This window comes from Nuphar pumila, chromosome 12 (genome assembly GCF_984573655.1).
Source record: "Nuphar pumila chromosome 12, dmNupPumi1.hap1.1, whole genome shotgun sequence".
NCBI classification, from domain to species: Eukaryota; Viridiplantae; Streptophyta; class Magnoliopsida; order Nymphaeales; family Nymphaeaceae; genus Nuphar; species Nuphar pumila.
The window spans coordinates 6,339,401-6,360,022 of NC_143260.1; the positions used below are offsets into that span (position 1 = coordinate 6,339,401).

The following is a 20,622-nucleotide window of genomic DNA, read 5'->3' on the forward strand; positions in this document are numbered from 1 at the left end:
TGTTTATAATTTTGCTTCTTGTCGATGACTCACCTTTATTGTCGTGTTGATCCTCCATCTTGCCTTCGTGGTCCTTTTTTTCAGCCTTAGTTGATGGAGTGAAGGACTTGCATTATGTGTCCACTAGTTGCTCGGTCGTCACATATGCAACTTTCAAAGTCTGAGGATTGCTTTTTTTCACTTCGAACTATACCCAAAGTTGTAGTCCCACAATACACCAATTGAATTTGTCCTCATCCGGCATATTGGGTACGTCTAGTGTGAGCTTCTGGAATGTCCCGATGTAGTCTTGCAGGGCTCCAGTATGCTTGAGTTCTACCATCATTTGATAAGCTTAGTGTTGTGCATTCTTTGGCATAAAGTAGTCTCATAGCTCACTTTTGAAGGCTTCAAAGGTATCAATCATGCAGTGGCCCCTTTTCATGTCGCTATGCTTCTGTCTTCATCAGGCTATAACATCTTTATCGAGTAGAGTTGTTGTCGCCTTCATCCTGAGGTCTTCGGCCAAACTTTCTGAATGTCCAAGTAGTCTTCTACTTGAAACATAAAGTTTTCTATGGCCTTGCTATATCTGGAATCATTGAACTTAGTTGGCTTCAATACATCTATCTTTGATGGCCTATCACTCTTTTCGCCATTGATGGTAATTGTCCGCTGTAAAGTGTGGTTATTTAAATGAAGCTCATCAACTTTTATCTACAGGGTGGTCACTATCGTAGTAAGCGAAGTAACATGTTCCATCAGCATGTTTACTTGCTTTCGCAGGCTCATCACTTCGTCGTTCAGTCTTTCGAATGACTCAACTACATGTGAAATCACTTTCTTGTGCGAAGTCACATAAACTACTAATCTATTGACAGTCGCGACCATCTACTCATGGCCCTGAGGTGAACTCATCTTCTTGGCCTCAACAATTGTCCTTCTTTTGGTGTTGCGTAAGTTGTAACGGTGTGCCACGATGTCTTATTCACAAATCATGGTTTATCGATGCATCTCTTGACACTGACTCCTGAGTCTCTTCCTCAACTCAAGAACGAGTGTTGGTACCACTTGTCACAGACATACTTCTTCAATAGGCCAGTATGACGTGACAGTTTTTCTTTATCGTCGCAAACCTTTTGATCGTTCACTTGTCGTTGCGAAAGCTTTGATAACTGAGAATGCAAAAGAGTAAAAGAATAGAGAGGGAGAGAAAATCACAATCACTCAAAATCAATCGCAACGAGGGTGAACAAAAAAAAACTCTTCACATTTACATTCATTCATATTTTGCCTGATGGCTCGTTAAACCCTTCAAAAGTATTTATCAACTTGAACCACAAACAAGTCCCAGTAAGTAAGAAGAAGCTAAGAAGAGGATGATGATGAAAGTCTTCATGAATCATGGCTAGAGGGGCATGGACGTATGTCTTGAAGGAACCCAAGAACTTGCTGCATCGTAGGCCGCTTCTTGCCTAACTCTGCCGTACATAGGTACCCGATCTGCAAGCTCTCGATCATAGCGCTTATGGACCCGCCCCGTTTCAGTTCCGGGTAGATCGCCTTGATTCCTTGCCTCTCCCGAACCAAGGCCCGGGCCCATGCCACCATCTCTTCTGAGCCAGCCCTTCCCGTCACCAGCTCTAGTAGGATGACTCCGAAGTTGTACACATCAGATTCTAGGCATAATGGATCGGATCCAGGCGCAGAATAGAGTGAATGGCGATAAGACCCACGTCGGACGATCTCCCTGACCCCGAAATCGGACAATCGGGGCTCGAAAGCTTCATCAAGGAGGATGTTGAACGGGCTGAGCCGGCCATGGACAATGGGCTTTGCCCCTGAATGGTGCAAGTAAGCAAGACCCCTGGCAATCCCCACAGCGATCCGGTGCCGGGTGATCCAACCCATTTTCTCTGCGGATACTCGGTCTCCACCAGTCTGCTGCTCCCACGTGTCCATGCTCCAGTCCTCCACGTTGGTCTCACCAGTTGGATGCTCATGAAGCCATTGATTGAGGTTCCCATTTGCCATGAATTCATACAACAAAAGCTTCTCCTTCCCTGCAACAAACATCACTATCAGTAGCAGGATTTGTTTTTCGTCAGGAAATTTTCTCGTAATAAATAAAATCTCAACAAAATATCAGCTTATTTAATATTGAACATAACCAAAATATATAAAAATATATAATATAAAATATAAAACACAAAATCAAAAAGTGTTAGTATCACAATAAATTCATGATTGCATTAAAAAGGTTGATATTTTTATGACATTACAAATTTTTGGATTTTCGAATGCAACAATAGATTCACAATAATTTCAAACATCATGATATATGGTTCAATATAATGATAAAAACCATAATAATTTAAAATCAATCCGCATTTCGAATTGTTATGATTTTTTCATTTTTTTTAATAGGCCATCATAAAATCGCTATTGTTTTCAAAATACCGCGCTCTTTGGGACCATGCTTCAGTCTAGTTGGGAAAAGAAAGGGAAAATGAATTCCACGAGCAACATTTTCCCACAAAGAGCTGAAGCCATGCAAGCCAAGAAAAATATAGTGTGTGTTTTCGAAATTGTATCAGTTTTTGTAAATATCACAATAAAATTGCAACATTTTTTTAAAAGTAGACGATATTTGTGAATGCATAAAAGCAAACACAGCCCCATATATATATATATATATATATATATATATATATATATATATATATATATATATATATATATATATATATATATATATATATATATATATATATATATATATATAAATATGATAAGTACTAAACGGGTTTTTCTTCCTTTGGTGTTTTTTTTTGCAGTTCCGACCTTATAAATATGCTAGGCATGAAAGATTTTTGCAGTGATCGATTAAAAAAATGATATTTGGAGCCTCAAAACTTTACAAAGATTTTGGACCATTCATTTTTCTAACCTTATAAAAACCCACCGAATCGACCACTTCAAGAGCTGATTCCTATAAAATTAAGTACATAGATCACATCTTTAGTCAGAATTTAAAAATAAAATGAAAAAATCCTGAAAAACTCATTTAGAACCTTTCATTTTGCACCTACTCATTAATATATATATATATAGAGAGAGAGAGAGAGCAATGGGTCCCTTCTATACCATTTGGTGTTAAACCGTGTGTTAAATAGGTTTTTTGGGCTTATTTTATTTTATTTTTAAATTCTGATTATATGATCTATGTACTTGATTTTATAGGGATCAGCTCCTGAAGTGTCTGATTCCAATACATGGGTGGGATTTTATAAAGCTCAAAAAATCAACAAACATCATTTTTTTCATCAAAAAACACATGATCCAGGTGTGGATTCTTAGTAAATTAATCATGCCCAACACATTTATAGGGCCCGAACCACATAAAAAGCACCAGAGAAGCCTGAAAAACCCATTTAGTAGACGGTTTAGCACTGACCCATTATATATATATATATATATAACAGCCCCACAAGTGTACATATATATAAAAGCTTCAAAGAATATGATAATGAAAATGACCGAAATACCACTCATCCTACCAGCGATGCAGTACCCAAGCAAGGGCAGCAGATTAGGGTGCTTGAGCCTTCCCAGAGCCTCCAACTTGGCCACGGCCTCCTCGGCTCCATCATCATTAGCCCGCTTCAGCACCTTAATTGCCACATGAATGTCCCCCGACAAAACCGCCCTGTAAACCGGTCCGCTCCGAGACTCGGGTAGCTGAGACCCCTTGCTGAACCCAGACGTCGCGGCGATGAGATCAGCGAATGTGAGGCTCATCAGCGGCTTCTCGAACATAACGACGGCAGCCGACGATGGCTGCTTGATGTCGGCGACCCAAGTGCCCGAATCGATCTGGAAGGAAAACGGACCCGATTCGTCAATCTTGATCGGGAGCGGCGGTTTCGAGACGACCGATCTCCTCCTGGACCTCCTCTTCATCATACACAAACACCCCAGCAGAATTCCCACCACCAGAATGAATGCAGCTGACGACGCAGCCACCATGGCGCCGGTTCTCTTCCCACTCCAATTGTTCTTTGGGTGAACCGGTCCGTCGGGGTGACCGAGAGCAGACTTGGGGATCAATGCCCAATTTCCTAATCTCTTCTCTGTCTCAGTGAATTGGTTGAACGAGATGTTCAAGAATCTCAAGTTACGTATCGGTGGAAAGTCTTCAGGGAACGAACCACTGAGATGGTTATCCGACACGTCCAAGTAGGTGAGAGAAGAGAGGAAGGAGATGGGCTTTAGGCTGCCAGAGAGACCACAACGGGAGAGATCCAGGTGAGCGATACGACTCGAGTTGTTCAGATGACTCGGTAGAGATCCGATATTGTTTCCCGATATCGAGACACTAGAGAGGTTGCCCAGGTTAAAGGCGTCGCCGATTACCGAGTTGTTGGTGATTTTGTTGCCCGAGACGTCCAAAACTCTGAGGCTTTTGAAGGGGGAGACCGAGATGCAGCCGGTGAACCGGTTGCCCGAGAGGTTGAGGCTCTGCAGAACCGGATAATGTCGAGTCGGATCGGAGTGTACAAAACCGATACATCCACTGAGTCGGTTACCGGCGAGGTTGAGGTGTACCAGGCTCGTGTTGGACCAGAACCCACCCGGAATGGACCCTTCGATGGAGTTGTTGGATAGATCCAACGACTGGAGTTGGCTGAGCTTGGAGAGGTACACCCAAGAGATGCTGCCACTGAGGCCCTTGGATGGCAGGATGATCTCCCTCATGGGGCTTGTGCAGTTGAGGGAGGTCGAGGGATCGAACCCTACCATGGACTGGAAGGCCTTCACTACCATCTGGTAGTCTGAGGAATTGCAGGAGTTGACATATTGAACCATTGAGAAGGACAAGAGAAGGAAGAAGAGACTAAGAAAATTTGGGGCTCCCATCTTTGTTTTCTTCTCTCTTTGTGGATGTGCTTGAGTGTCGGATCAATAGAGCATGATAAGCATGAGTTTTCCAATCTTGTTGCCTTTTCTTGGTGGGTGTCTAGATTGAGTGCAAAAACAACAGAGGATTTTTTTTCTTTTTCGATTTAAAACCAAACTGCATTCGGCACGAAGGTCTGGTTGCGCTGGCTCAGCTTGCTATACCTATGATCGTCGTGCCCGCAATGTAAAACTTCAAGGTAGAAGAAAGAGTTTTACGGCACCGGGATGGCAGGTTAAGAGCAGTACAACCAAGTCTCCAATCCTGACTGCAGTTTCTCTGTGTAATAAATGAAAAAATGAAGTCAATGAAATTAAGAAATTATTGAGGTTACCATCTTTGAATCTTCTCTTGGTGGGTGTATAGAGCTTGATTATAGAGGTGGGGGTGTTAATTGAAAGGCATAATGAAATCTAAAAATTGTTGGGTTTTCAACTTCTTTACCCATCCTTGTTTTGTTGTGGGTTGCATAGAAGCTTGACTATGGAAACAAGTGAGATGGAGGTGTCTAATGAAGGCATAGGTTAAGAAGAAACGTTTGGAGAGTTAGAGAGAGAAAGATTGATTTTGAGAGAGAGAGAGAGCCGAAAGAAGATCAACATTAATACTCATGAAGAGAGAGAGAGAGAGAGAGACAGAGAGAGAGAGATGTTTCTATGCAACTTTCAAAAAAGCAATGAGGTCGACTATCCAGGTTGTGTTTAGGCCTTTAGAGTTTAGACGTAGAAAGCAATGGTTGACAGGAGGAAGCACGAAAATGGGCATGGATCTTATAGAGTTTTGATCTGACCGTCGACCTCTTGACTTTGCTTCCAAAGCTGGAACTTTCTTCAAGCGTCGAACCTTTTATTTCTCGCCTGAAAAGGAAAACAGAGAACGGTGTGGAAGTTAGGAGCAGTGTGCTCTAAATGTCAAAATAAATATTGACCTTGAATTTTGAAGATCTGACATCCGAGATTTTATATTTCTCGTTAGGTACACGTCATGAAATGTGATTCCCCACGCTAATTAATGGCATTTTTAATTTCCAAGGTTGATGGCCTAGAGTTGTGCTGCTAATCTCAAGCCACCAGATTGAGCCTTTCCTGGTTCCTGCCTAGTTCAATCTTCAGAATTTAGTACACTTGAGATCTAAATTCAGAACTCTCTCTCTCTCTCTCTCTCTCTCTCTCTCTCTCTAATGTTCTTTTCTGGGCACGCGGCTATGGCGTGAGCCCATTTTATCTGTCTAATGTTCTTTTCTCTTGTGCTTTCTTTATTTGTTTTGGCTTTTGTTCTTGTTCAGTTCATGGGTTCAACAATTACTTTCGGCTCTCTCTCTCTCTCTCTCTCTCTCTCTCTCTCTCTTTCTCAAGCAAGCAAGCAAGCAAGGATCCAGCCACCAAACGCTAGAACTAAGTATCTAACCATACAGATGTGGGTAACTTGTTTTATTTTATTTACTATATTAACATCATCATCAATATATCATAAGGTCAATTTTAAGATGGTGAATAAAAAGAAAGGCTCACAATTGATGAACATAGGGATGGTTTAAGAATCGCTAAAAACATTGTGCTGAAGTCAATTATAACATATGAAAATAGTAAATAGAACGTACTGAATTTGATCCAAAGATTAGTATTTTAATTTTCGATATCAAATCTATGTAGATTAAGAGTGTACAGTGGTTCAGTACCACAGCGGAGGCAACCTCTGTGTCTGTGAGTACTCTGGTTCAGCTATATGTGGGAATAAAAAGGACACATTGGAAATAAGAGGACAAAAAGATGGTATGCATGGATCCTCTGCTATAGGGTCAGATGGGGAAAGGATGAAATTCTGTGTCTTTTCCCCTGAATTGCTAGCCTAATTACCATGAAACTCAAGCCAAGAAAGAGAATGATAAGATCACCCTCCACCTCTTCCGATGTCATTTGAACGCACAAAAGAGAGGAAATGTAAGCCAAGCCAAATTAAGATCAAGCTGGGACTTACCTCACAGACTTCATGGGGAAATTTTGTGTCTTTTTTCCCTGAATTGCTAGCCTAATTACCATGAAACTCAAGCCAAAAAAGAGAATGATAAGATCACCCTCCACCCCTTCCGATGTCATTTGAACGCACAAAAGAGAGGGAAAAAAAACAAAAGGCAAGCCAAGCCAAATTGAGATCAAGCTCGGACTTAACTCGCAGACTGCAGGGGCTTGGACATGCGAGGAGAAGGCGAACTCTAGCAGGTGCGTACACAGTAAGCAACACCCATTTCTTGACAACCCCACATCCTAAATCTTTTGTCTTTTTTTTGGAAATATCAACCAAGGTACGTACGCACTTGTTATTAATGAACAACGGAGGTAGGTGGGGAGGGGTGAGAAACTTCTCGCCCTTTTCATTTTTAAAATATGTTTTTATAGATTTCAAAATATTGGGTTTTGAAGACACAATAAGGATCCTTCCTTTCTACTGTACCAAACTGACCTAGCAATCTAGCATGCTAACTCGCTTCAATTGTTCTTTCTTATTTTCTAATAACCATCCTTATTAATCAAACTAAATTTATAAAATAACTAACAAGGGGCAACCAATCCCATTACTTCTCTCTGCCTTTGTTTCAGCAGCATCCTAGTTCACAACCCCTGGGTGTCACGGTTGTCGATGCAGTTAAGTTGTTGGATATCTCTCTCTCCTCTTCACAGCTGCAAGCTATAGTTGTTGATATGGATTGTACGATTTCAACTATTTTTGCGATTATTGGGGACTCTCTATGCACCTCCGGTGGAGCAGACTGCGAGCAGTTGGGCATTTTCGATGGTCAATTGAGGTCATCTGTCAGTGCGGGTGGTCAACGAAGAAGAAGGAGGCCTTCATCAATTGTTTCGGCTACCGATGTCAGGTCCCCAAGAAGGTCATCTCGGTGCCACCAACCCCAGGTTTTTCCAGATTTTGTTCCATGAAGACTGTTTGTTGGAATGTTAGGGGCTTAAATTGTCCCACTAAAAGCTTGTTTCTGGCTAATTGGGTTAGGGAACAAAAACCCGACATTCTTGCTTTATGTGAAACTAAAATGGAGGTCATCCCGCTCGTAGTCGTCTCTAGCATCTGGCAGGGAGCTGACTATTTCTTTAAGCCAGCAGTAAATCATGCAGGAGGTATCCTTATCTTGGGAAAGCAGTCTTTAAATTTATCTCAGCTGGATGTGAGACTTTTCTCTTTGTCCGTTGCTTTCAATTTCCAGGCAATTGATAGAAGAGTAGTGGTTTCTGTTGTTTATGGACCTAATCTCGCCGCCATGAGGCCCGCTTTTTGGGATGACTTGGATAGGGTTGTCGTTTCCAACGCGGATTGTCACCTTCTTATGGGGGATTTCAATTGTTTGTTATCTATCCATGACTCTAATAACCTCGTAATTCCTAATCCCTCTATGTGAGGTTTCCAAGACTTTGTTCATCGACATTTTCTCTACCCTATTCCTTTAACCGGGGAGTGCTTTTCTTGGTCGAATATGCGGTCTCGTCCGTGCTGTAGGGTCCTTGATAGGGTCTTTGTCACCCCTAATTTATTGGACCTCATTCCCGACGTTAAGTGTGTGTTGTTTGCTCCCTCTATCTCGGATCATGGGCAGATCATCACTTAGTGGGGGAATGGCTTTCAATACACCAAGAGCTTTGTGTTTGAAGAATGGTGGCTTCAGGAGCCAGATTGTCTCTCGGTTATTACTAATTCTTGGAACAAAACTGTTGATGAGCATTGGGCAGCGCTCCGGGTTCAAAATAAGCTTTCTCGTCTAGCTAAGGATATCAAAGCTTGGCTTCATAGTCGTAAGGTGGAGAAATTTCAGCAAATGGCCGCATGAGAGCAAGAGATTTCTGCATTGTATCAGTATATGTCTTCTCCTGACTCTCTTTCTGATTTGCAACTTCTCAGTCTCCAAGTCAGGTCCTTAGAATTAAATATGCTCTTGAAAAGCTGGAGGGTCAAAGAGGAAATTCGTTGGAAGCAAAGGTCTAGGGTGAAATGGTTTGCTGCTGGTGATGGCAACAGTAAATTTTTTCACTCATATGCTTCTCATCGTCATAGGAGGAAGGTTATTCCTTCTATCTCCATTGAGGGTGTTTCTTATATCAATCAACACGTTATCCCGACAGTCTCGCTATACTTTAAGAACTTATATTCTGCTTCGTTAACTGCGGAGGGTGTCCTTGGCAATATCCTAGTAGGCTCAATTCAGCCTAAGCAAGCCAGATCTATGCAAAGGAGGTTCTCTGACGATGAGATTTTTACGGCCATTAAGGATCTGTCAGGTTGGAAAGCGCCTGACATTGACGGGTTTCATGTCGACTTTTTTAGAATCTTTTGGGACTGTGTTAAATCAGACGTGGTGAGCATGTTTGATGAGTTTCATCGTAACTCCAGACTGCCTTATCATTTTCATGTTGCTATTATTTCTCTCATTCTGAAAGATGATGAGGCCGTTGATATTTCTCGATTCCGTCCAATCTCAATTATGAGTGTTCTCTATCGGATGTTTGCCAAGGTTTTGGCGAATAGGTTGAAATTGGTGGCTAACCAGATTTTTTCAGACTCTCAGTTCGCCTTTATCCGTAATAAGAAGGTACAACACTCGTTCATCATGGCGTTCGAGGTTGTTCATTCCTTGCAGCATAGCATTCAACCTTACTTTGTCCTTAAGTTAGACTTTCATAAAGCTTTTGACTCTAGGCATTGGTCATTCTTATTTCAAATGTTAGCAAACTTCGGTATTGGTCGTCGTTTTTCTGGTTGGGTGAGAGAGTTGGTCTCAAATGCCCAGACCATGTTAAATATCAATGGTATTAGAGGAGACCGGTTCAAGCTGTGACGGGGTTTGCGGCAAGGGTGCCCCCTATCGCCTTTGTTGTTCAATGCAGTTGCTGAGGGTCTTGTGGTCTTGCTTAAGCAGGCTGTTGTATCGGGTTTCATTGAACCTTTGCAGGTTTCCGACTTCCAGAGTCATATTCTTACTTATGTTGATGATATGATCATTTTTGGTCGTGCAAATGTTCAACAGATGCTTAGGTTCAAGCTTATCATTCAGTTCTTTCTCTCCTTATCCGGGCTTTCTCTAAATGAGACCAAATGCTCTATTACCATGTTCAATGTTAATGCCAATATGCTTGCAGCTGGAAAGAGAATTTTTAATTGCACTATTTCTGACTTGCCTATTATGTACCTGGGCTTGCCGTTACAAGTGAAGCACCCCAATTCAATTGCTTGGGCTCCGATGCTTCAAAAAGTGAAGCACAAATTGCTTTCGTGACAGTCGTTTTATCTCTCCATCACTGGCCGTCTAACCTTAGTCAGACATGTTCTTTCAACTATTCCAGAATTTTTCATGTCTATGTTTGTGATGCCTGTGGGAGTAGAGAAGTAGCTGACACGCTTGCTAGCAGGTTTTCTATGGTTTGGGTGTCAACTCAAGGGTAAGCGTCATTTGATTGGTTGGCGTTCAGTGGTCTTACCTCGGCGTATGGCTGGTTTAGGCATTTTTTTGCCCAGACTACGAAGCATTGTTCTTGTCGCCAAGCAATGTTGGTTGGCCCACCAACCGGATAACCCTTGTGCTAGTTTGCTTTTTGCTAAATATGGGGCTCTAGCTCTTACCCCGGTTCGTCTGGGAACCCGAGGTTTGGCTGTCTCGCACTTGCGTAAATCATGGTTGAGGGCTTTAGCCTGCTTTAGAGACCATTTTGAGGACTCTGAAAATTTTGGTCAGTGGTTGCAGTGGGCTTTGATGCCAAGCGGAGAGTTTCTCACAAAAAAAGTCTATAGATCGTTGCTCCCGTCGGGGGCTGATTGGTTGCCAAAGGATGTGCTTTGGGCGAAGGGTCCTTCTCCCTGTTCTCGAGTCCTGACTTGGTTAATTTTGCACGATAGGATCCAAACCCACATTAATTTAAAGAAGTGGGGCATTCAGCTCCCGAGTTGGTGCGTGCTTTGTCAGGCTGCTGAAGAATCTACGTTTCACTTGTTCTGGTCTTGCCCAATATTTGTGGAAATCTTTAGCAGGACCTGGAGGCATCCGAAAGTATTGGTTAAGGAGGAGTCTTTTGCGCTAGATCTGATCTTGGGGCCAGTTTGTATTAGGCGCAGCAAGAGGTGGAGGGGCTCATCTGGCGGACGTGGTTGCTTACTTCTTGGTGGTTTGTTTGGATGGCATGAAACGATGCTCATTTTCGTCATATTCCAGTTAACACTCATAAACTGGTTTATAAAATCTTCGTAGATGTTTATGCGATCTTGCGTTTGCATCTTAGTGATCTTCCGCTCCCTCCTGCTGACGCTATATTTCTTTTGCCGCAATCTGGGCAAGCGGCTTCGACGTGAGCCCGTTTTATCTGTCTGATGTTCTTTTCTCTTGTGCTTTCTTTATTTATTTTTAGCTTTTGCTCTTGTTCAGTTCATGGGTTCAACAGTTTGTTGATCTTCATGAGTGGTAATGTTGAATTACTTTCGGCTCTCTCTCTCTCTCTCGTGACAAGGAATCATTGCTAAGCTTTCCGACACTTTGCATGCAGAATGTTCAACATTCAAAAACTCTTAAACAACTTTACACAAATTGTGTATTGTTTGTGCTAAGTTGTGACAGGAAAAGATTATCCCTTTTCTTCACCTTTTTGGTTGGTGTTTATGCTGTATACTTGATTGGGAAGCAAGGTATTTATGTTGAGATCCAGGTACAGTTGCATTATAACAACAACAGCAAACACCGCCTTTCAGCTCTACTATTCCAATGGGTTAGATGCCAAGTTACCAACCGACTCCAAAATAGGAAATTGTATTCAGAAAATGACCAAGCAAACAAAATCCAGGAACTAATGCATCACTATTGGCATCAAACAATAAATCTTCTTTCTATTTGAAAGACAAACAATCTTCCAACCCAAAAAAAGAAAGAAGAAAAAGATAGAAATTATGGAATCGGCTAGAAGTAAATCAAGTGGGAAAATAAATTCCCATGTTTCAGAGAGAGAGAGAGAGAGAGAGGTTACCTTGGCTAAGACTGGACTTGGGTAGCTATGGATTTGTAAACGAGACCTGCCATATCTTGTGCCAACCAGGCCTATATTTCACCTCATGACCAAGAGACCCATCAGGAAAACACGAGGAAATGGGTCAGAATCCATTAGCAGTAGCCCCATCTTCTCTTTATATTTATGTGAATGCGGGACTTGACGGTATCAGCACACACCCTAAATTTTATGAGCCTAGATGCTATATGTAAAAATCTACAAAATTTTGATAATTATCAAAATAAATAAATGTTAAAATTTTTTAAAATAAATATGGTAACATGATATGGATTTGATCCAAATAGATCTTGAATCCAAACAGGGTCAAATAGATCTAGTATTTGGATTCGGATACGGTGTATGGATTCAAATCTTGGATGAATCTGAAACCCAATCAAAATTTCATTGGATCTTAATGGATCCAAATATGGTCGAACTTCAATCAAGATCTGAAATGTAGTTAGAAAGTTTAAAAGATCTAAATATAACTTTCGATCTAACTCGTATTTGAGATTCGTAAAGAACCAAATTCGTATATAAACGAATTAAACAAGACCAATATTATAAGGCAACCTGAGTTCAAATCTCATTAGCCATATACATAGATTTTTGAAAGAGAACGTGTTTGTTTTTGTCAAAAACGTCATTTTGTAAAACTCATCAAAATATTAAAAGAGGATAAATAAAATAATATTGCAAGAGTTTGCATTGAAGTAAGCTATAGCGCACTAGTGAGGCTTGTTACCCTTTGGGGAGGAGATCCCTGGTTCAAATCCCCTTGTATGCCAAGAGAGTTTTTTTTTTTAAATGACCTTGAAAAAAAAACATACATTTAATATCTTTTGAAAGTAAAAATGGCTATAATGAGGACTTAAATGAGGGGGGCGACCTTCAAAGGAAAGAAGGCTGGGCGGTTGGGCCACATTGGAAACCCAACCGTCCAGATTGGGAAGAGCCTCCCTTCCACAATTTCGAAATGGAAAGGAGGAATTTCAAGAAGGAGAGTAATGAAGGCACATTTTGGGAAAGAAGAGGGGAGTTATGAGGAAGGTTTCAAAAAGAAAAAAAAAATAGAGACTTTACAAAAACCGGTGGAGGGGGGGGGGGGGGGGGGGAAGCCTTTCCTCTTCTTTCACCAAACTTCTGTGTAACCCTCATCCCTCTTCCCAAACCAGCGATTTGTGGTGTCCGGAGGTGCTAGAACTGTCCCTACTCTCAGCTTCATCGGAAAAGGAGGCAAGGCCGAGTGGCGTGGGGAGCGAAGGCTAATATCCGATCAAGTTTAGTGGATTTCGTCTTCAACAAAGGTAAGGGCATAGTGACGATATGTGTGAGCATGGTGCCATGGGCACGTATAAGTGTTAGACTATCCGGTATATACATAATAATGTGTACATTAAGCCATGCGTTTGAGCCATGGCTAACATAGGTATCCTCTAATTTTTTATTTGGTGTACATCGATCTACTGAGCCATGCATACATTTTTTTTTAGCATATTCACATGGCTGAAATAGTGTGTAAGCATACAGGTCTAGCCGTGTGGTGAATCTGCATATTCAGGTAATGTATGCATGTAACGTGACTTTGAATCTACATGATTAAATAGATTTATGTATATTCTAGTATAGACGTGTGATGGTAAATGAGGTTTACAACCATGCTGACATGAATAGGCAGATCCAGGGATAACCATGAATCTGCATATTCATACGAACTTGAATAGGAGGTTGCGAACTATATTGGGGTAAATTACCGATATGGATGTGTGGTTCTGGGAATAACTGTAGTTTTGCCTATACATTTAAAGATGGGTAGACTCAGGAATAACCATGGATTTGCTTATTTTTATAAATCTGAAGATGAGTTTGCATTTATATGCACTATTAGAATCTAGATTTGTTTATTCATGAAAATCGATTGCGAATTTGCATATGTTTTGCCATTGGTTTATAAATTTATATATGCATGTAACCTGATCACGAATGTGAACGTTCATGTAAAGGTATTTATCAAACATGATTGTTAGTCCACATATGAATATATGTTTATAGATTCATGTATAGGTCTAAAGAGACATGAATATGATAGTTTAGGATTTGGGATGCTTAGTGAATACAAATGGTATTCTTTTCACAATACATGCTATCTTTTTTTTTTCTGCATTAGCAACTATAGGTTGTTCATACCTAATCTATGTCATTTTCTGCATCACCAAAGTATAGATTTTTGTTTTTATACTTTACTCTTGTTGCAGCTCTGTGTAGGAGAATTATAGACTATAGTCTTTGACTACAAGTATGCACACAAGCACTATGATTATTACGTTGGAAGTCCGGAACGAGCTGGGGTCAACTTGACCCCAGCCAACGACCCTGCTGTAGTGGCAATATTAGCCCAATCGATTCTTTTTGTTCGGTCTTGATGGGCCTGGTTCAACGTTATTCAGCCTGAACCAGGAAGGCGTGTATGACAAGACACGCAACACCCTGTCAGTGATGTTGTTTCACTGTCATGATTTAAGGTACAACAGATCGAAGGTCTGCCTATGTCCCAATTACTGGTTACCATTGAGGGTAGCTGATAACTATGGTATGATGTCGGTTGGATACATCTCGATCTCAGCCATTTCCAGCAGCTCAATAGCCAGCACTACTATTCATAGCAGGTCAATTGGGGATGCCAACCTAGCCGACTGCAGGGGAATGGTAGCATAGACGTTGCCCTACTGGTATACAACCATGGTGGCTGGTTGTGCCAGACAGGCTTGTTCGGTAAGAGCAGTAGTTGCACGTCACATTGTGATGGGACATTGTCAGTTCAAACTCCAATGACATGGTTGCATAATGGTTGGGGTATGTCTTACCCCCAACTTGCATTTCAAAAGAAATTGATATTGGGCGTGTATGCATACCGAAGTGCACTTTGTAGAATTCATGTAAATTAAATGTTATTAAAATATAGCAAGAGTGCATTTAACCCACTCAATACTATCGACCAAACATACATGCTCATAGTTTCGCAAAAACACAAATTTATCATATTGCTTGTCATGCACACCATAGGTTAGTTGTTTGAAAACCGGTTAAATGGTAAAGTAATGCTTATTTCATTATTCTGGTTATTAGGTTATTGGAAAGAGTGTGCATGTATATATCCTCGCAAAGATGCATTTTTTTAATCGCATGCATATAAAATTACAATTATGCTATTACTGGACTTTGTGAAAGAAGATATGATAATGATATTTGTTTCACATATAAATTTGGTATATGATTCGCGTATGAATGTCATAACCATATTCAGGGTATATGTCTATTATTAAATGCATGTATTTGATATTTGCATAATATGAAAATTTAAGAGTCAGGAGTATACTAAAGCTCGAAATTAAGTATGTGGTTTCACATAACCTTTATAGTGTCACACGAGCACTTATGAGATTTATATGTGTGACATGTTATGCATTTGTCATGATGCATTGGTGTGATACCTGTACCTGTGAGTTTTACTCATGACTGGGTATGTAGTCGAAAAAAACCAATGGGGCACAATACGTACACCTAGACTTATAATATTAAATATTTCATGCACTGGTGCTCGACTCATATATGAGCCTATGATTTTGAGAATTTCTGGTTGGTACCTAATGTGTATTAGGTTGGTATGTGCATACACTGGATCACCCAGAGTGTGGGTTTGGGAATTTGAAAATCCCTTGTGGTATCATGACGCGCATTAAAAAATAAACAAATTGTAATATATGCACATATAACTTAACTGTGAGATTCTGGGTTTTACCTGAAAGACGATATATGTTACTGGTTTCTTGGGATACTGGGTATACCTGAAAATGGTATATGTTATTGATTTCTCATGGTTCTGGGCACACCTGAAAGACGGTGTATATTACCAGACCCATGGTCTACCTTGGAGAGGGTAGACAGTACGAGCTCCGTGGGACAGTTTTGTTTTGTGAAAGCGAGGCCTCTCACCCGGTCTCCAGTCCTCGGAGTCAGGGAGTCAGGACTATCAATATGTCCTACGTGATAGATCCAAGTCTTCTGCAGAAGTTACAATGTGCACCCTAATTTTTGTTCTAGCCATTAGAGAATACTTTCTCGGTCGCAAATTGTCTTTTTTGGACCTCAGTACAACTAGTCATATGGGGCATTAATTGAAAAAGCATAATAAACCTCTGTGTGGTCTCGATCTGTTACGATGTCGAATGCCTGTGCGTACCCACAGAGAAATTAACAAGAGAAACATAAAGTCAAAATACCTTTGAAAGTCTTCAAGTATACTCATAATGCTTGATGTTGCATTTGTTAGAATATGTTTGTGATTCACTCATGTGATGCATAGCTCAAATCTGTTTTCCTTTGTATGCAATAATGTGAAACTAAAATGTGGTTCATTCATGTGATGTGTTATTCATTGAGGTCTTTCTTTTATATAATAGATCTTGAAATGCTTGAATTTAGTGAATTGTACGTGCAATATTGGTTTAAATGTTTGTTATTTCTATATAAACGTGTTGCACATATACTTATACACATGACACTGTACACATTCATATAGATATTATGTTTCTTACTCAGACAGGGTAGTCTGACCCCTTCTGAATTAATATTTTGAGGAAACAGATAAAGACGAGCAATTGCGGTTGTCGCTGCGGGCAGTGTCATATGACTATATCTTCTACGGATGTCCTGAGGAGCTCTGACTTTAATAATTCATTAAGTTTGTAATTTATGACTTTTAAAGAGTTTAATTTGCCTACTGTTATTGCTTCTGGATTATTACTTGTAACCCGCCCAAATAAATTAACTAAACATTTGAATAAAACATTTCTGCTAATGTTTAAAAAAAATATATTCTAAAATTTTCAAGTTAATTATTTGGGGTGTTACACTATCTGACTCGTGTGTTTATTAATATCCATTCTACCAGAATGCCCGTATCTTTATTTAAAACTCTTATGCCCTCAATGTGGGTGATAATAAAGATGATGTGGGTGATAATAAAGATTATGCATGGTTTATAAGTAGGGTTGAAATCATTGTCAAGTTTAGAACCAGACGTCAATTGGTTCCATAGAGATGGGGTTTGGGCTTTGAACCCTCCTCGCCTTATTCGCAATTCTTGGCATGGACTTTATTGGCTGGTCATGAAAATACTCTTGACCATATTAAAAAATTGTGGTTGCAGTTTTCAAATCGTTGTTCTATGTGTGAAAATGACATGCAAACTGTAGCATTTGTTTTGGTCTTGCCTTTTCTTCCATTCGATTTTCAAATCAGCGTGAAGGATCTAAACATTGGTATGTTGGCGCTTAAGCCGCAGAGATCTGGGCCCTCATTTCATTAAGTTTTCTAAGAAATGGCGATGAGGTTGGAAATGTTGGCTTTTATAGGCCATAGTGACAAATATCTCGAGATTTATGAAAATCTCGTGATATTTCAGGCAATTTCTTGCGAGAATTGCAAAATATCACAAGATATATGAAAAAAGCATAAATACTGTGATTTAAACGCGATATTTACATTTTAAACTGCTATTTATCGTTAAAAAACCATGTATTTTTATTTTTAAATAACTTTTATTAATATTTTCTTAAACAAAATATTTTTATATCTTTTAATTTATTTTTTTATTGCTGAGATTTTGCCGAAAAATGCAAGATTTATGAAAAAATTTCAATTTCTCATGAGTTTTTGAAAAATGAGATTTTGCCGATATTGGTGGCAGATTTGGAAGGAGAGAAATGGCCGATTGTTCAAGGGTACCAAAAACGATGTGGGGCGCGTCATCCTAGCCATCCAATCTGATATGTTTCACTCAGCCCAAGCTGCATGGCTGAATCAGGACCTCACATGGATTGGGGCTCGTCTTCTGGGTCCATTTCTTTCGTTGAAGCTCTTCTAAATTCTTCCCATTTATATTTATTTCACCTGAATTCCCATCTGTTTCCATATCTGTTCGACGTATTTTCTTCTTCTACGCTGCTTGATTTATAATAAAAAACTTTTTTCTTCTAAAAAAAAAGAAGAAGATCTGGGTCAGGTTTAAGATTTATCCAACTTTACATTTACTTATATTCGGATCCAAAGTGGATATGGATATGTTTTTCTTTCTGCTGGACTGGGCAAGTTGGATGATGGATTGCACAAAATCTCGGGTAGGACTGGTAAACAAGCCAAACGAACCAAACATGGTGTGTTCAGTCTCCACTTGTTTACCATGGAACCCAACTCGGGTCGGGCTTGGATTCATGTTTACCCAAGCCAAGAACGCGCCCAAGCTAGATAAGCTGAGTCCGAGCCAGCTCGTGTAAAAAAAAATTACATTGGAGATATTTAAGGTAGGAATGGTGGGATTTGGAAATTGAACCTCTGTCTTAGTTGCATAACATTCTACTATGTACATACATGTAGATGCAAATCCATAAATTCATTATCACATATATATATATATATATTACATATTATATATGTAGAATGTAGATTCAAATAGCACTCCCATTCTATTTTGATGAATCGAAAATAATCTAACATTAATAACTTAATTGTAATTATTCTAATTCATAGGTTTTTCTTTAATTAAGTTAATAACTTTCATTTAAGTATTTAAGTTAATAACTTTCATAATTATAATCAGAAATCGGGATAGATTTTTGTTTTGAGACAAACATGCATTTTGCAATAAATGTTGTGAATTAACTACATTTCATATATTCTTATTTCACAAGCTTACACGAGTCGGGCCCAGCCAAAGTCCCATGTTTGGGCTGGGCTTATTTATACTAAATGTGAAGATCATGGTTCAGCTCAACATCTATACAACCCAATAACTAAGGAGTCTTCAATGGGCCTAAAGCAAGTCAAGCCACAAGCTGTTCAGTTCGTTTACCAGCCTTAATTTCAGGTCCAGTTGCATAAGGTTTTGGAATATGAGAAATGACACTAGTGATGCAAAGTCTAATCAGAAAACTTCAATTTGGTGTTATCATATACCTTGGCTTAAGATTAAGGGTGTCAATGGGTCGGGTTTACCCGAACCCAACCCGGACCAAACCCTATAAGGTCCGGGTATGGTGAGAAATAAGAAATAAGACCCAATTAAGACTCGGGTCCAGACCCCAGACCCAAAGATTCGATTAATACATGGACCCCAGTATAGTTTGTAAAATTTTATACCAGACCCAAATCCGACCTGAGTTTCGATTAAGACCCACAAATTTTCAATGTAAAAATGACAAAAAAATTTTTATTTTACGGGGTATGGTCCGAGTCTGGTTCATATAGTTTAATCAGATCCGGGTATGGTTTCTCTTATAGTAGACCCGATTAAACTTGGGTCCAGACCCAATACCATACCCGAAAGTCTTGTCGAAGTCTGGTTCTACATGTGTAGGAACCAAACCCTACCCGTTGACACCCCTACTTAAGATCATAAACTCTAGATAAAGTGACATTAGGTACTATAGGGGCCAAGAATAGACCACAACCCCTAAATATAAATTACAATGTTCATGATACTGTATTCTTCAAAGAGTAACTCTTCTCGAAACAATGTCTATGGTTGTGTACATAAACAAGACTTACTGTATTTTTTTCTTGAGAGAGAAATGAACAAGAATCATTGTCAAGATCCAGGGAACTGTGTGGGTAAACATGTCATTTTGGGTGTTGGTGAATGTTATTTATATCTTGTGTGGTTGAAACTTCAAACCCAACCCCACGTAAACGAAACCAACATACTTTTTGAACAATAGTTGAAGTCATAATTGCATCACCCAACTAATCAATCTGATGCTTTTCAGAATCAGCAGTTAATTGAGATTAAGTAAATGATTCAGTAAATTAATTACTTATGACAGCCTTACATTCTGAACAAGAAAAAATAGCGCATTTGAGTAAGCTTATTTTGGGAAGGTGATGATTGTTTTATAGAGACAGATTGATACGCTATCTTCCTGATATGATTTATAGTCCCCGCCAGTTTTTTAAAGTACAGAAACCATGACAATGTTTGCGATTAGCTACATAAAAGTTCTTTAATGTTTTGCATTTTTGTATGATACTGTTCAAGGTTAGAAAATCTAATTAATTTTTTTCGACAATAGGGAGGAACAGCTATTATATATATATATATATATAAAGAGAGAGTAAGAAATGAAAACCTAGAAAATATAAAATCTACTAAATGAAATATGATAGTGATTTCTGGTGTGTTTTTCAAAATTCTGACCCCATAGATGTGTTCAACACAATTGATTTACTAGAAATTGATACTTGGATCATTTATTTTAGGGATGGCAGAGGACCGGGGTTTGTACTGGGGATGAAGGACATGAAACAGGGATGGAGGCAGGATGAAGATTAAAATCAAAACCCATGCGGAGATAGAGGTGGGGATGGACTTACGCTTTTCCCTGCCCCGCCTTACACCGCCCCCCGTCCTCAATCCTTTTGACAGATGGCAATGAACTAAGGGAAAATGGGGCCCTGCCCCACCTCGCCCCCGTTTGGACCGGGGATGGAGGACATGAAACGGTGATGGAGGCGAGGGTGGAAGTTAAAATCCAAACCCGTGCGAGGATGATGGTCCAGATTTTGAGACAGGGCGGGGGAAGGAGAGAGAGAGAGAGA

At 39.8% G+C, this 20,622-nt stretch overlaps 1 pseudogene across 1 annotated transcript; it reads right to left on the minus strand.

Moving 5' to 3' along the window:
- Nucleotides 1–1,333: 1,333 nt before the first annotated feature.
- On the minus strand, nt 1,334–4,899 carry LOC149819804 (calmodulin-binding receptor kinase CaMRLK pseudogene; annotated as a pseudogene). The gene is made up of 3 exons (XR_016426726.1): nt 4,406–4,899; nt 3,540–4,330; nt 1,334–2,042 (listed from the first exon to the last, which is right to left on the minus strand). The product of XR_016426726.1 is annotated as a calmodulin-binding receptor kinase CaMRLK pseudogene (transcript).
- Nucleotides 4,900–20,622: the final 15,723 nt, after the last annotated feature.